The sequence below is a fragment of the Magallana gigas genome, chromosome 8 (assembly GCF_963853765.1).
Source record: "Magallana gigas chromosome 8, xbMagGiga1.1, whole genome shotgun sequence".
In the NCBI taxonomy this organism is placed as follows: domain Eukaryota; kingdom Metazoa; phylum Mollusca; class Bivalvia; order Ostreida; family Ostreidae; genus Magallana; species Magallana gigas.
Genome location: NC_088860.1, coordinates 50,039,639 through 50,058,168, shown reverse-complemented (window position 1 = coordinate 50,058,168; position 18,530 = coordinate 50,039,639). Strand labels below are relative to the sequence as shown.

The 18,530-nt window shown below is 32.4% G+C and overlaps 1 long non-coding RNA gene across 1 annotated transcript in view; it reads right to left on the bottom strand.

Moving 5' to 3' along the window:
- Positions 1 to 8,396, bottom strand: part of LOC117690506 (uncharacterized) — a 107,569-nt gene extending 99,173 nt beyond the window's left edge. The window contains exon 1 of the long non-coding RNA XR_010708883.1: positions 8,118 to 8,396. This is a non-coding gene — a long non-coding RNA (uncharacterized lncRNA). The remainder of the gene's footprint in view (positions 1 to 8,117) is intronic.
- Between the last annotated feature and the right edge of the window lie 10,134 nt (positions 8,397 to 18,530).

Sequence of the window (18,530 nt, the reverse complement as noted above, 5' to 3'; positions counted from 1 at the left end):
ATGTTATATCATATATTATATAATAAAAAATTAGTAGGATATTGTATCAATATTTTTGTGCATTATGATATGATATTGTATCATTATATTGTAATGTAAAGTATTTTTTATTATGATGCAATGTTGTATAAAATGATTATGTATTATATTGTAACATATGATACGATATTGTATAAAGTGATATTGTATTATTAATATAATATATTACTGTATCACATGATATTGTATCATATGATTTGATATAATGTTGAATCAAGTTATATTGTATCTTATGATACAATATCATATTATGTATCAAATATGATATAATATCATACAATATCATACTTAAGTATACAATATAATATAATGTGTTACAAAATTGTGATGTATTATGTGATATGACATTGTATCATATATTATGATATTGTATTATGTGATCAAATGCAATAATGTATTTAACATGACACTATGTCATATCATATGTTACAATATCATATTGCATCATTATTTATTACAGTATTTTATTTTTATTATTATATGTGTGTATCTTATATTAATATATGAAATAAACATATGATTATTATCCAATTTTTTAACATATGATATAGTAATATATTGTTTCGAAACAGTATCCATAGATATCCAAGATCATTAACTATGATTTTCAGGTTATATGATAAAGGTGGTCTCATAAAGGTGATGCTTTATAAAGGTGATGCCTCGTCTCGGTGCTTTGTAATCTGTGATTACCTTTGTTTCTTATAAGGCAAGAAAGTGGCCCCTAAACGTGATATGTATTGCAGACGACATCCTAATGTCTTTATGTTTGAAAATTTTGTAATTTTTTTAGCTGCATAATCCTGTTCGTCCTTTAATATTTTTTATGCCATGCATTTGATCAGTCATTTTTGCTCCCAGAGTAACTTTTAAACTTTGTCAATTTCATACATGTGTACTTATTATCAATGTTATTCATTAACATTTATTAATGAATGGTTCATTCAATACGTGATCTTTGATCACCTTTTATTATTGTTATATATGAATTATGAAGAATATTAAGTAAATCAATTTTAAAAACTTTATTTTCTTGAAATGTATGAAATTTGAAATATGAAGGTTGAAAATAGATTATGAATATTTTGATTTCAGAAATTTACAGATCCTTACATACATGATTTTGTTGCACAGAAAAAAATGAAACTGTTGTAATTGAACTGCAAGTTCACCAAAATAATGGACATGTTATGTACACTGAATTTTGAATGCAAATGATTGCTCTAATAATAAATTTGAAATGATTAATTGTTTAAACTTTCAAAATTGAACTAATGTTTACACCCTGGTCCATAAGTTATAAATGAAATCTATTTGAAATTAGTTTTGATGATTAGTAAAGTTTGTTCATGAACTTGAAATGTTTTTTTTTTCATTTATTAATGTGAAATTCTAAAACACATTAGGATACATGTAGAATGGATTGAATTGAGAAGATAATCTTCAGTAGGGACGCAAATTTAAAATGCTACATATTTTCCCCATTTTCGCAAATTACGTGACATGCGAAAAAAAAACGGACAGTGAAAATTAAAGGGCTTGCAAATCACGAATGTTATGGTAAAAAAAGAATGGTCTACCTAAACCCTAATTAAGTAATATTAATAAAAATGTATTATCGGTATCCCATAGCCGCATAAGACAGTAGCAAAATATTAGAGGGACAATATAGTATATTTTTAAGGGCTAATAGTAATGAAAAATTAAAACAGATGTGAGATTATTGCCATTCCACAGACCTCTAAATGACCATCTATGAATATTAAAAGTCCACACCATCAACTATGTGTGATATTAACAAAGCTTACATATACATGCACATGTACACAGTGACCTTGCATTATATCTTAATTCTATGTTGCGTGGCGATAAAAAATGATAGAGCACTTGCAAATCATGAAAATTATGGGAAAAAAGAATGGTCTACTTAAGCCATAAAAAATATATATGAAAATATATGCACGGTCTCCTTAAGCCTTATGAGAGAGTAACAAAATATTATGGAGACCATTTTTGCTGTATTTTTTTAAGGACAAGATATATTGAAAAATTAAAACACATGTAAAGTTATTTGAATCTTGAAGACCTCTAAATGACTATTTGCAATAAAAAATATGCACATATAAAAATTGTGTATATTGTCTCCCTAAACTACATTTTAGGGTATGGTCTCCTCAATGCCTAAATCAGATTTATATATATATATATATATATATATATATATATATATATATATATATATATATATATATATATATATATATATATATATATATATATATATATATATATATATATATATATATATATATATATATATATATATATACGTTATACACACTTTTCTTTTTCGTCATACATCTATCAGTCAATATTCGGTTGTTGATCTGATATACAGTGATGAAGTAATCAGTTATAACAGAAGATTGATTTGTTAGTTTTTTTAAGTTGATATTGACAATTTGCCTTAATTTCAACCGTTTATTACACGGTTTTTTATATTTTAATTTCAGGTACTTACATTAAGCCTTGATGATACACTTTTTGCAAGCAAAGAACGATGTTCTCCTTACGATGCCATCTAATGATTTAAATGTTGCAAAGAGATACAGTCACTCTGTATTAACAATATACTCACGTGTTTACTTCATGCCGGGAAAACCGAGTTTACGTTCCATACTTCGATTAAAAATATAAAAATATTGGTTCATCTGTACCCTATATTGCTGAATAGGAACTTTTACAAAATCTAGGTTAAGTTAATAGACCTTTCATTTTGCAAACGTAACCGTAAGGTGTCACTATGTTATTATAAAAAAAAACATTGATACCACTATATAAATACTGCCTGTTTGGAATTAACCGACGTGAAGTGGATGTTGACAATGGTTCTCGAGGGGTGTCAATTTCAACTGTTATCCTCTCAAACAGGCACTATTTATTTTGTTATACTGAATGTGTTAATTTTTAAGAAAATTTTACTGCTTTTATATAGGAATAACGTGAATTCTACAGCGTACCGTACGCAGATAATTTTCACGCATGTAACAATATGTAATGTTACCCGTTGCTAAGTGCGTTGCTAATGCTGAGGGTAATAGAACGGATTATGAACTGCGTCTTAACCAATCAGATTTCAGTATTTAACATGAAAGTATAACAAAAACAAATGTTAAGTAATGTATCGCGAAAAATTGCCATCTGTGTTAATATGTGACCATTTTCAACACAAGAGGGCAAAATGAGGCAAATAAATAAGCATTCCTTGGTCACTTTGAAAAAACCAAATACCATTGTTTAAGTAAATACAATGTTGGTGACACCATTTTAAAGTAAAAATATATATATATATATATTGTAAAATAGATTCTCAACAATGTAGCCTGCTATCATTAAATAGTGTTTATCCGAACTTTTTGTGATGTACAATGTTAAATATTATTGCAGTTTCTGTAATAATTAATGGAAGCAATTTAGATTTGTGATGTTATAACAATACATTAGTTGATGCACTTGTAGACATAAATAAATAAAAATGTTAAACATATAGTTCATATATATTTTTAATATCCAAACTTAAGGCAAAGAAATATACACTTTCAATCAAGGAGTGCAGTTAATCAACACATCTGAGCAATTTGCTGCTGCAGAAGTGAATTGGACCTGTAACCATTATTTTAATGCCACTGAAGCTTAAAACGTTATTTAGATATTCGACACAATGATAACTGGTATTACTAGAGATAGACAAAACTTTTTATAATATTGACTAATCATTTTTGTGACATTGAATTTGGGCAGTGTATGTTATTCTGATAATAGGCAAGACTTTCATTTCTGTAAATGTTTATACATTCATCTGATTGGTTCTGGTATTTTAAATGTAGACAACTTTAAAATATATGTTAAGTGATTTCTTCTTGTCGTGGAAAACCGTGATCAGTTATCATTTTGATTTTTAAAAAAAGCGTTTCATTCAGGAAATAAACATATAGTTGTTAAAAACCACATCACAAAAAATGAACTTAAAACAAAATATTTACTGAACGCTAAATCATTACATTTCTCCTAAGTGATGATGTGACTCTATAGACGCTTTGTTAAAAGATATGCAGAGCACAATATTTGATGTAAAAAAAAATCGTATGGTTTATAACCATATTAATGCAGAGTAGCTGCTGCGTTATGTCATGGTGTTTATCCATTACAAATCCCCTTTTTGTGTGGTATTTGCACACGTTCCTTGATGAACTTATAACGGATTGCAAATAATGTAGAAAAAGGATATTACTCCGCTCTGTGTGATGTTCAAACTAAAGATTTAAAGGAAAACAATAATGCGCAACTAATCTAAATCTTGTACAAACACCAATACACTATACTTGTTTCTATAATACGAACAAATCATACAACTATCACGTGATCCAAACACATTCTCCCTTTAATGCTCCCAGCTCAACCAATGATCATAAATTAACATGAATATAAATGAAATATATGTCGAAACGTTAAAAATTCAAGTGCATTGTTATTAACGATGTCTTATAGATTACTATAAAAATTATGATGATTTAGATCAAATACATTAAATAGTAATATTCATGTAAAGTTTATCCCGTGGCATGTATATGTTACTTAGTATATGAAGGGGTGGGGGGGGGGGGGGTCTCCGCGATTTGCGTTGATTACAACTTGATATATTCGTTTAATCTCCATATTGGCATGTTATTTGAAAACATACTTGAATACTTTTTAAAGACGAATTAAGAATAAATTAAGTTATACTGGCATAAAAACTTTAGTTTCAAGAAACGAAATAATTTTCACTAGAATTGGTTGAAAATTTGATTAAAGGTAGAAAAAAAATGCAAGAGGACTCATTTTTCTAAATAATGAATATGGGTAGTGTATGTTTTACCGATTATAGGGGAAAGCTTCATTTCGGCAACTTGATTGTCCAATAATCCAAAAATACTTCATGCACAAGATGAAGTTCTGCAATTTAGTCAACTGAATGGTCTGGAAAGGTGACAGAATGGCACATGTATGCCATTCAGTCACTTTTCAGTTACCTTTCAGTCAGCTGAATGGCAAAGTTTCATTTTGTAATGGCTCTGGTATTTTGAATGCAGGCATTCTTTAATGTACATATCACGTGAACATTTCACGTCGGGAATGTCGTTCACAGTGACCCTTGAAACAAATTCTAATCATGAAAAACCGGTGTCATTTACGACCAATGTAGATAGAAATGAAATAACTTTGTTTTAGAAAACAGATATATTGATATTGATAGCCACACCTAAAACAATTTAAAAAAAACAATATCACATAATCTTTAATAGTTTCAAACCCTTTATTGTTTATTGGACTCTTAAGACGCTTCTTTCAACAAAGGTTTACATTGCACATAATTTTGTAAAACATCCCTCCAAAATATATACGGTCAATAGCTGTCACGTTTTACCAAAGTGTATATCCGTTTCAGTTTCGTAATTTCTATTTACTTGCACACAGTACAGGGCTACGTTTTGATGACACATTCAGAACGGAAAAAGGTACTTTAGACACTCGTTTCCTTTTTCTCTCGCAATTAGTGCATCCCCTCTTTATCATAGTTAAAAATGTTCTTCATCCAGTATGATTTATTGTAGGCTAAGTCTATTGAGCTTTTAAACAAGTATAAATTATATACCTTTTTGCTGGCTATGAGGACGATACAAATTCTATTGTCCCCCGAAACAGCAATTTCATGAGGCGAAGCCGAGGAACATAGGGCTGTGGTATTTTATTATACTGAAGAACAATTTATTTCTCGGCGATGCAGATTTTCTCTATGATAAACAAAGAGGAGTTATCGGACTTCAAATTTAATGTAGGGACTCGTATTACACCGGAGTTTATAAACGATGAAAATCGAAAGCCGCCGTTAGTTTGGATGGCTATTCAATATGGGCAGATAGCACGGAATTTATTTCACGTTTAGATATAATAATGTTTAATTTGTGGTAATTTACACAGAGGTATAATAAATAAAGCTATTTAAAATATAGAAATCACTTCATTCAAGGGAAAAAAGATACTTATCTAGGATATATCGGAATTTACAATTGAAGGTAGAATGATGTTGGAGACTAAGCAGGGTTTGAATTTTTTCTGGTTATTTTTATTCATGGTAACTTGTATTTACTCGAGCTTTGACGTTTGATTTTAAAATGTCGCTTGTATGAAATGTATTGGTGAAATATACCTATCTGGATATATCTGTAATTACGGTATAATTTATATATGGTAAATTAAACACTGGATTTGAAAATTCGACATCGACTTCTCTTTGGGGTTGGAAGTTATGTGGTTGTCTAAGATTGGTCAACCAATACATGTACATCTATAAAAATAGTGTGATAGTATCATTTTTGGTTGATAAAGTCTGATCAGTTAAGTATTTAAATTTCTTTTAAAATATTTTTAACTTTTTTTCATTCATCTTAGAGACTTCAAATCACTTAGAATGAGAGCGTAAACATTGGCCGAACGAAATGAAATAAAAGTCAAAGGTCAACATCATTTGAAAATCTGTTAGACAATAAATGTTTATATCTCTTTTGTTTAAGGTTGGATGGAAAACTTTTTATGGATGTTGTAGGACTTCGTAAGACATTTCAAAATATATCCTTTTAACCTTTACCTTGAAAAAGTTAGAGTTATTGTCCTTACTGAATGAAATACTTGTTTTACCTCCTCCTTAACCAGAAGAGATAGAGATTATCATAACAAAATGATCTGAGACCTCCCTCTACCCCTGAAAGAATTTCAATAAAAAAAAAACCTGCAACTTTTTTAAATATCTATTTTAAAGACTTTAGACTACTTGGATGGGAACCTCTACATTGACCAATGGAAATGACAGAAATGTGATGGTCAAGTTCGAATAAAAAGAAACGCACGGAAATAGAAAGCATTTTTTAAATTCAATTGAAACAAATGTTTTACATTGAATTACAGAATACCGTTAGAGTTTTGAATAGCTTGCTGGATTATCAAAATGCAAAAAAAAGTCAATATGATAATTTTATTGGTCTACTGTCATTAATGCCACATTAAGCACGATACAAATGCAAAAATATGTCAGTATGATAAATATTTTTGTCTACTGTTATTAATGCCACATTAAGCACGATACAAATGCAAAAATCTGTCAATATGATTTTTTTTTTGTCTGCAGTTATTAATGCCACATTAAACAGGATACAAATACTGTTAAAAATCATTTATCTGAATCATTTTTAAAATCTAAATCTAAAAAAAAAACCAAGCAAACGGTCGTAAAACACAGCCCCTGCCCGCAATTGCGGAAACAGTTTAACCTATCAAGTAGCTGATCGTCACAGGTCGATTTATCAAAGACTGCCTATCTCTAGATATTCTTTTTGAAAACACGATCACTTAGGATCTTTTTATATGTATGTGTCCAATATAGACGAAGGCATTCGCTAGTTAATAATTCCTACATGTCATTAAACATGAAAAAAAAATATGTAACGGTACTAAACAGTTATAAATGACTAGATTAAAACTGATCAGACGTAGCAATTACATGCGTATATTGTATTAACAGTCATTATGATTAACGCATACCAATTTCTTTTCACATTCACAATTTTAATCTCATGGACTAAACTGTCTCCACTTTACATATCATGTAAATGAATCAGATATCAATGCCTCGCAAATTTCTAATACAATTGCGTTAAAAATTACAGTTTGTATAACATATACAACTAACTGTTTACTGATTTTGTAACCAGCTACAATCGTTGCGACCGAATAACAAGGTAAGCGGTTAGAAATTGCCATCCCTTGTGATTAGATATATAAACGCCACCCTGTTCTACATACATCTATTAATCAATATTGAGTTGTTGCTGCGTTATGCAGTAATGAGGTTCACTTCATATAGTAAATAGGTCATTACTTTAAATGGGTTTGTTATTTTTTTTTAAATTGGATATAGACAAGCTGCATCAGTTTCAATCGTTAATTACACTATTATTTTTATATTTATTTCATATACTTACATTTAGCTTTGATGTTACTTTTTTGCAATCAAAGACCGATGTTCTCCGTCAGTAGCTATCTTGGGATTTAAATGTTACAAAGAGCTACAGTCACTCTGAATCAACAATATAATCACGTGTTTACTTTATGTCGGGAAAACCGAGCTGACGGTCCTTCCTTCAAGTATAAACAAAATTAAATACTTATTTTTTCACTATATTGCTGAACAGGAAATTTAACAAAAAATCTATTTTAAGTTAAACGACCTTTCATTTCGCAAACGAAACCGTAAGGGGTCATTATGTCATTATATGGCCTAAACTGCCTCCACTTTACATGTCATGTAAATGGATCAGATATCAATGTCTCGCAATGTTGTAATGCAATTGTGTTAAAATATACAGTTTTACAATATAAACAACTGACCGTATCATGATTTTGTAACCGGTCACAATCGCTCGGACGGACAAATCAGTTAATTGGTTTGAAATTGCCATACCTTGTAATTAAATATATACTTACATTAAGCCTTGATGCTACTTTTTTCTTACAAGCAAAGAACGATGTTCTCCTTACATAGCCATTTTATGATTTAAATGTTGCAAAGAGCTACAATGACTCTGTATCATCAATATAATCACGTTTCTACTTCATGCCGGGAAAATCGAGTTTACGGTCCATCCTTCAGTTTAAAAATATAAATATTTTGGTTCATCTGTTCCCTATATTGAAGAATAGATCTAGATTAATTTTAAAGACCTTTCATTCTGCAAACGTAACCGTAAGGTGTCATTATGATATTATATAAAAACATGAATACCACAAACAAGTGTTAAGCAACGTATCGCGACAAATAGCAATATGTGTTTACTATGTGAACATTTTTCAACACAAGGAGGCAACATGAGGCAAAACAAATAAGAACTCCTTGGTCTCTTTCAAAAACCAATTACCATTGTTTAAGGAAATACAATAATGGTAACACCATTTTAAAGTAAAAGAAAATAGATAGAAATTGTAAAATAGATTCACAACAATGTAGACTGCAATCATTAGATAGTGTTTATGCGACCTTTTTGTGATGTACTCATGTTAATTATTATTGCAGTTTCTGTAAAAATATATGGAAACAATTTATATTTGTGACTGATGTTATATCAATATATCAGTCGATGCTCTTGTAGACATAATGAATAACAATGTAAAAAATAAAGTAAATATATATTTTTTAGGATCCAAACTGAATGCATAGAAATATACACTTTCAATCAAGGAGTGCAGTTAATCAACACATCTAAGCAATTTGCTGCTTCAGAAGTGAAGTGGACCTGTAACCATTAGTTCAATGACACCGAAGCTTAAAAGACGTTATATAAATAATCGACACAATGATAACTGGTATTACTAGAGATAGACAAAACTTTTATAATTTTGACTCATCATTTTTGTGACATTGAATTTGGGCAGTGTATGTAATTCTGATCATAAGCAAGACTTTCATTTCTGTGGAATGTTTATACATTTATCTGATTGGTTCTGGTAGTTTAAATGTAAACAACTTTAAAATATATGTTAAGTGATTTCTTCTTGTCGTGGAAAACCGTGTTCAGTTACCATTTTGATAAATTTTAAGAAATAAAGAAATAGTTGTTAAAAACCACATCACAAAAAATAAACTTAAACAAAATATTTACTTAACCCTGAATCATTACATTTCTCTTAAATGATGATGTGTCTCTTTTGACGCTTTGTTAAAAGGTATGCAGAACACAATATTTGATGTAAAAAAATCGTTTATAACCATATAATTTAATTCTGGTTGTATCCTAGCCTCTGATTGGTTAAAATCCAAAAAGAAGCACAGGTTAAATCTGTATAACCTGGTTCAGTATGGGGACACGCCCCCCTGACAACCAGCTGACGGGACTACTTTTCTTGTTTCTAATGTTTTTTTTACAAAAATAAAATAAAATTATTATTAAATCATATTGAATACATAAAAAATGAAATGTTTTGAAAAAATAACTTTGTTTCATTTTTGTTTGCATTATTTATTAAATTGAGTAAATAATCAATAATAAGCAAGGGAGTATATTTTGGGGTAATGATGATGCATGTCGTCTGCTAGTTGTAAACAAACAAAATGGATGCAGATTTCAACCTTAGATACAATTTTGAGCAACACTTGGACAATTCTAATGAGGATCCACCTGAAAATGATTTAGAGATTCTTGAATCTCTTTTTGCTGAAGAAATGACTGTAGAGGAGGTTACAGAGGTAGTTCTGCAAGATGCATGTGCATCTGTGTCTACCAGAGATGCTGAGAGAGAGATGCAGCAAACTTTTTCAAGAGAAAGGGAGGAGAATTTTTGTGCTCCTCAACTAAACAGGTTTAAAATTGTTTTTGATGAAGAATTGCAGGAGGAGAGGAGACATTCCCTATCTACACTAAAGGCTACAAATGGGGAGTGAAGACTTTCCAAGGTAGACTTTGTACTTATTTTAACAGTTTTAAAAATCATGAAAATCTAAACTAAAAAAGCACCCTCTTTTTAATATCTAAAAAGAAAAAATCAACTCACAATAAATGATAGACCCCAATCAGGAATTGCACCTGAATCCCTCATACATAAGCATGAGTGCTTTACTAATTAAGCTATTGGGGTATTCATAACAGTTTATCATTATTGATTGTTGATTTTTATTCCCCTAAAACCAATTTTCCTAAACCCCTATTTTCTTGCAGAATGGTCCCTTGAAACCTATGGGGAAATGCTGGACTTCATTAACATTAATCCTGAGGAACTTGCAAATAAACTTGGCAAGTTCTATGCTGAGGCCACCCCAAAACCGGACCAAAAAAGTTCTGAAAAAATGAAGGAACAAGCTTCAGAATATCACAAAAATTCCTTCAAGTCCATTATATCTACCCTAAATCGGCATATTCAAAACTTAGGGAGATATTTTGATATTGTTCGAGACCGCCAATTCAAAACGTGCAATGGTATTTTGGATGGTAAATTAAAAAAAAATGTTCAAGAGGGTTTGGCACGACCTACAAAACACAAAGAAATAATTCCAGAAGCTGACCTAGAAAGAATTTCAGCTTACCTCTATGAATCCCTGAATCCTGTGTCTTTGCGCTTGCGGATCTGGTTTATTTTGTCCATTGAGTTTGTAAGTCGTGGTCTCGAGTTCCATGAACAGTTGAAATTAAATTTTTTGGTCTTTTCCTCTGATGAAAATGGTTGTGAGCATGTCACTCTTTCCCATGCGACAAAAGAAAAAAACTGGCAGGGCGGCATAGATTCGACAGAAAATTCTAGTCAAATCAGTCAAATCTCTCCGGCTGTACATGTCCAAAATTCAACATGACGCCACCAGTTTATTTAACAGATGTTTAAAACCTGCACTCAAAGATCCTAACGAACACGAATTTTTGTACACAAACATCCCACTGAAACATTACCAATTCACACGTTTCATGGCTGAAATTTCAAAGAATGCGAAGTGCACTAAAACTTACACTGCTCACTGTCTTCGGGCCACCGCTATCCAGGGAATGAGCGACGCTGGATTCGAGATCCGCCACATAATGCATATGAGCGGACACAAAAATGAAGCCTCTGTCCGAAGCTATAGCCGCGACTGCTCAACTGCGCAGAAAAAATCCATGAGCGATGCTCTCTGTAGTATAATGAATCCCGCTTTAAAAGTACACAATGCTCAAACGAATTGTTCAGACGTACCGTTCGCCACTGCAAGTAATTTCAACGTGCCATCTTTATCCAGCCATTCTGTTCTTCCATCTCGCATTCAACCGTCTGCCGATCTTCAGATAGAGTCATCTGTATCAATGCAGTGCTCGCAATTCCAGTCTTCTGGGTTCATGGCAAATTCCACATTTAATAACTGCACCTTTAACTTCAAACCGTAAAACAACATGGCTGCTCTAAGCCTATGTATCAGTGTATCAGTTTCTAGATCCCCTCACTTCCGTTGCTACGGTTGTATTATTGAGCGGTATAATTTAAACTAATAACATGCATTAAAATTGTATATAAAGTTGTTTGTTGATTTAAAATTAAAGTATAAGGAATGTCTCTTCGCGGATTATAAAGCGTAAACTGACCCCAACCAGGTTATCCTCGGATAACTAGGCCAAGAATTAGAGTCATTCCTTAAATAAATGCAGAATAGTTGCCGCATTATGTCAGAGTGTATATCCGTTTCAAATCCCTTTTGTGTGATGAATTACAACGGATTACAAATAATGTAGATAAAGGTTATCACTCCGCTCTGTGTGATTTTCAAACTAAAGATTTAAAGAAAAAAAAATGTACAAACATCAATACACTATACTTGTTTCTATAATAAGAACAAATTATATAACTATCACATGATCCAAACACATTCTACCTTTAATACTCCCAGCTCAACCAATGATCATAAATTAACATGAATATAAATGAAATATATGTTGAAACATTGTAAATTCAAGTGCATTGTTATTTAGTATGTCTTATAGATGTAAAAATGATAATGATTTAGATTTAATACATTAAATAGTACTATTTATGTAAAGTTCATCCTGTGATATGTATATGTTTCTTATTATATGAAAGGGCGGGGGGTACCTGCGATTTGCGTTGATTACAGCTTGATATATTCGTTTAATCTCCACATTGTCATGTTATTTGAAAACATACTTGAATACTTTTTAAAGACGAATTTAGAATAAATTAAGTTACACTGGCATAAAAACGTTAATTTCAAGACACGAGACAATTTTCACTAGAATTGTTTAAAAATTTGATTAAAGGTAGACAAAAATGCAAGGGGACTCATTTTTTTAAATAAGGAATATGGATAGTGTATAGTTTACCGTTTATAGGTGAAAGCTTCATTTCGGCAACTTGATTGTCCAATAATCCAAAAATACTTCATGCACAAAATGAAGTTCTGTAATTTGGTCAACTGAATGACAACTGGATGGTCTGGAAAGGTGACAGAATGACACTTATATGCCATTCAGTCACTTTTCAGTTTCCTTTCAGTCAGCTGAATGGCAAAGTTTCATTTTGTAATGGCTCTGGTATTTTGAATGCAGACATTCTTAAAAATATATATCACGTGAACATTTCATGTCGGGAATGTCGTTCACAGTGACCCTTGAAAAATAGTTCTAATTATGGAAAACCGGTGTTATTTACGACCATTGTAGATAGAAATGAAATAACTTTGTTTTAGAAAACAGATATATTGATATTGATAACCACACCTAAAACAATCTAAAAAGAACAATATCACATAACCTTTAATAGTTTCAAACCCCTTATTGTTTATTGGACTCTTAAGACGCTTTTTTCAACAAAGGTTTACATTGCACATCATTTTGAAAAAACATCCTTCCTAAATATATACGGGCAATAATTTGCCGTTTTATCAAAGTGTATATCCGTTTCAATTTCGTAGTTTCTATTTTACTTGCACACAATACAGGGGTACGTTTTGATGAAGAATTCAGAACGGAAAAAGGTACTTTAGACACTCCTTTCCTTTTTCTCTCTCAATTAGTGCATCCCCTCTTTCTCATAGTTAAATATGTTCTTCATCCAGTTTGATTTATTGTAGGCTAAGTCTATTGAGCTTTTAAACAAGTATAAATTATATACCTTTTTGCTGGCTATGAGGACGATAACAATTCTATTGTCCCCCGAAACAGCAATTTCATGAGGCGAAGCCAAGGAACATATAGGCTGCGGTATTTTATTATACTGAAGAACACTTTATTTCTCGGCTATGCAGATTTTCTCTATGATAAACAAATAGGAGTTATCAGACTTCGAATTTAATGTATATTACAACAGAGGTGTTCCGAGTTTATAAACTATAAAAATCGAATGCCGCCTGTTAATAGTTTCGATGACTATTCAATATGGGTAGATAGCACGGAATTTATTTCACGGTTAGATATAATAATGTTTAATTTGTGGTAATTTACATAGAAAAAATCCACAGAGGTATAATAAATAAAGCTATTTAAAATATAGAAATCACTTCATTCAAGGGAAAAAAGATCCTTAACTAGGATATATCGGAATTCATAATTGAAGGTAGAATGACGTTGGAGACAAAGCAGGGTTTGAATATTTTCTGGTTATTTTTATTCATGGTAACTTGTATTTACCGGAGTTTTGACGTTGGATTTTAAAATATCGCTTATATGAAATGTATTGATGAAATATACCTATCTGGGTATACAGTACCGATCAGACCCAAATAAAACTAGAGTAAACCCCAACTAAACCCCGGGTTTACTTTTTGGGTTTACTTGGGGTTTACTTTGGGTTTACTTTTTGAAAATTTGGGTCCACTCGGGGTTTACTTTGGGTTTAGTCGGGGTTTACTTTGAAATTGCTTTTGAGGTCAACTGTGTGCACTAAAGTGTGAAAAAGACAAGTATTTTATCTTACCATTCTACTGTGTGTAATTCCTAGCCTTTGTATATTTCGAATACACAGTTAACGTCTGCTTTCAGGTTATACTTCTGACTGGGTTTACTCTCTGTGTCCACTCTGGGTTTACTTTAGGTTTACTCTGGGTCCATTCTAGTAAACCCGATGTAAACCCAGAAAGTAAACCCAGGGTTTAGTTGGGGTTTACTTTCTGTTAGGTTGGGTCTGATCGGTACTGTATCTGTAATTACGGTATAATTTATATATGGTAAATTAAACACAGGGCTTGAAAATTCAAAATCGACTTTGCTTTTGGGTTGGAATTTATGTGGTTGTCTACGATTGGTCAAACAATACATGTACAACTGTTAAAATATGGTGATAGTATCATTTTTGGTTGATAAGTATTAAAAAATAAGTTTCTTTAAAAATATTTTTAACTTGTTTCATTTGTCTTAGAGACTTCAAACCACTTAGAATGAGAGCGTAAACTTTGGCCGAACGAAATGAAATAAAAGTCAAAGGTCAACATCATTTGAAAACCTGTTAGATAATAAATTTCTACATCTCTTTTGTTTAAGGTTGTATGGAAAACCTTTTTATGGATGTTGTAGGACTTCTGAAGACATTTCAAAATATAACCTTTTAACCTTTACTTGAAAAAGTTAGAGTTATTGTCCCTACTGAAAGAAATACTGGTTTAAGCTCCTCCTAAACCAGAAGACATAGAGATTATCATAACAAAAGGATCTGATACCTCCTTCTACCCCTGAAAGATTTTCGATAAAAAAAAAACTGCAACTTTTTTAAATATCTATTTTAAAGACTTTAGACTACTTGGATTGGAACCTCTAACTTGACCAATCGAAATGACAGAAATGTGATGGACAAGTTCGAATAAAAAGAAACGCACGGAAAGAGAAAGCATTTTTTAAATTCAATTGAAACAAATGTTTTACATTCAATTACAGGATACCGTTAGAGTTTTGAATAGCTTGCTGGATTATCAAAATGCAAAAATCTGTCAATATGATACTTTTTTTGTCTACTGTTATTAATGCTACATAAAGCACGATACAAATGCAAAAATCTGTCAATATGATTAATTTATTTTTTCTACAGTTATTAATGCCACATTAAACACGATACAAATACTCTGTTAAAAATCATTTATCTGAATCATTTTTAAAATCTTAATCTAAAAAGACCAAACAAGCAAACGGTCGTAAAACACATCCCCTGCCCACAATTGCGGAAACAGTTTAACTTATCAAGTAGAAGCTGATCGTCACCGGTCGATTTATCAAAGACTGCCTATGTCTAGATATTCGTTTTGAAAACACGATCACTTAGGATCGTTATATATGTATGTGTCCAATATAGACGATGGCATTCGCTAGTTTATAATTTACTACATGTCATTTTAATAAAAAAAAATAATCTGTAACGGTACTCAACAGTTATAAATGACTAGATTAAAACTGATCAGACGCATGCCCGGATCCAGAGGGGGGGTCCGGACCCCCCCCCCCCACTCGAATTTTGACCAAAAAAAAGGAGTTATCGGATTCGATTGTATAAAAAAAAATTTAAAAACCACCACTATCTAGTATAGATCTGACATGATGCCTATTAGGATAAATATAAATGGTTGACATACAGTAGCGCACTTAAGAAGGGGGGGGGGGGTCTTTGCAAAAATTGTATGCTGTTTCCGCAGTAAATATAGGTGTTACAACACCTTTATAAGTAAACCATTCAAAAATTTCAAGAAAGTTGGCGGAAAAGATTGTTCAATTCTAAGACTCTAACAGTCTGTCTACCACAAAAATGCATGCATTGAAAATCAGACTCTGAAAACACGCCTCACTTCCCCAGAAACCACAGTCCAGTACAAGATTAGCTCACAAAACAAGGACATGTATGACAAAAACTTGAGGCTCTTGAAAATGATTGTTGAATCATTAATTCTTTGTGGAAAACATTCCCCTGAGGGGACACAGAGATGACTCCTCAAGTACATCATCCAACAAGGACAATTTCTGGGCCATTCTAAATTTACTAGCTAGTCATGACAAAGAGCTGGCTGATCATTTAAAAAATGCACCAACAAATGCAACTTATACCAACAAGACCATACAGAATGAAATCATAGACACCATTGGGTCGCACATCAAAAATCAAATATTGGAGGGTCTGAAAGGGAGGGGTTTTTACTCTATCATAGCTGATGAAGTGACCGATACGTTTTCAAACCAAGAGGTCCTGGCTTTGTGTTTGCGATTTTTAGATGAAAGGCAAAATGAGCCATATATTCGAGAATTCTTTGATTTTCTCCATCTGAAACGTACTACTGGGGAAGCATTTGCAAATAAAATAGTAGAGGTTTTAACAGAGAACAATATTCCAGTTGACAAAATGAGGGACCGGGCGTACGATGGGGCAGCAGCAATGTCGTCAGAAATGGTAGGTTGTCAAGCTCGAATAAATTCTATCAATCCACTTGCTCTTTACACACACTGCAACAGTCATGTCCTGAACTTGAGCATAGCCCCTGTGATACCTCTTGTGAAAAATATGATAAATAGGGTAAATGCCACATTTTTTTCCTTTGACGTCTCTCCCAAAAGCCAGCGCTTCTTTGAAGATGTCCTTCAACATCATGGGTTGGAATCAAAGCGTAAAAAGTTGTTGAGGTTGTGTAAAACAAGATGGGTAGAACGGCATACCTGCTATGATGTATTCTATAGCATGTATACTGCCGTCGTTGAATGTCTCCGGTCCATCGTAAAACCAGGGATTAACGAAAATACCCAAGATGAGTGGTCGTGGTACCCAAACTAAAATCACAGCACATTGCAGGAATTAATGGCCACTATGATGTCGTGCCACTTTTTGGTGACGTTCATCTGTGTCAGGGCTGTTCTGCAGACAGCGAAGCCCCTTGCATCAAAACTGCAGAAACATGATCTGGACGTGTATGAAGCCGGTACATTGATAACCGATCGTGTTGAGAGGGTGAAAGAGATGAGAGAAGGAGTAGATGTGGGGTTTGAAACGTGGTATGAAGATTGCAAATGAATTGCTAATGAGCTTCAAATAGAAGTGAAGGTCCCGAGAACATGTGGTAGGCAAACACAGAGAACAAATATCGGTAGCTTCTTCACATTGGTTGCACCTTACCTGTCACCTCTTGTGAGGCCGAGTGCTCAAGCTATATGCGAAGTACAATGAATGAGGACATATTGTCGTCACTAGCCCTCATGCAGTTACATCATGCAAGAACTATCAATGCCAGTGAAATGTGCCAAAAATTTGGGATGCAAAACAAAAGAAGAATGTTCAAGTCCTGCATCTTGAACTACTAGATCCGATAAGTCGGTTTGAAAGATTTTCACTACTGTTCGTACAGTAACTTGTATGCAGTTGCATGTTCATCCACACTGGCCACAAAGAACTTATATCCACCGTAAAAATTATTTATCTCCACTGTAGCAGGCGTTACATGTAAGTGCTAGTGTGGCGGCCATAAAATTACAGTTATATTTACTTTCTGGTCTTTCGAGATCATAAGTCTGTTGTAATTCAATGATTTTGAAAACAGAATGCCGCTAAAGTCGGTGCTCTGGGGGCACTGGCAGTGTGGCAGTGTGGCATATTTCAGAACTGTCAAACAAACATGTACTAAATAAAAAAATATAAAAAAACTAGACACGATCTTGTTGCGAGCAACGAGGAGGTCTTCCGTCCGATTTTTAGAAGAGGAAATGACCTTGCCTTTTATCTTCATCAACGAAACATATCAGGAAATGCAGATGTGATCTAAAAGAGCGATGGATGAAGGATTATACACCCCGTTGGATCCCTAATTTAGGGACCAGCCACATTTTATTTCATATCAAATAAGAGGTCTTTTGATTTCGATACATTTTGTGTAAAAAGCTTAGAAATTTGTAACCGTTCTTGATTTATCT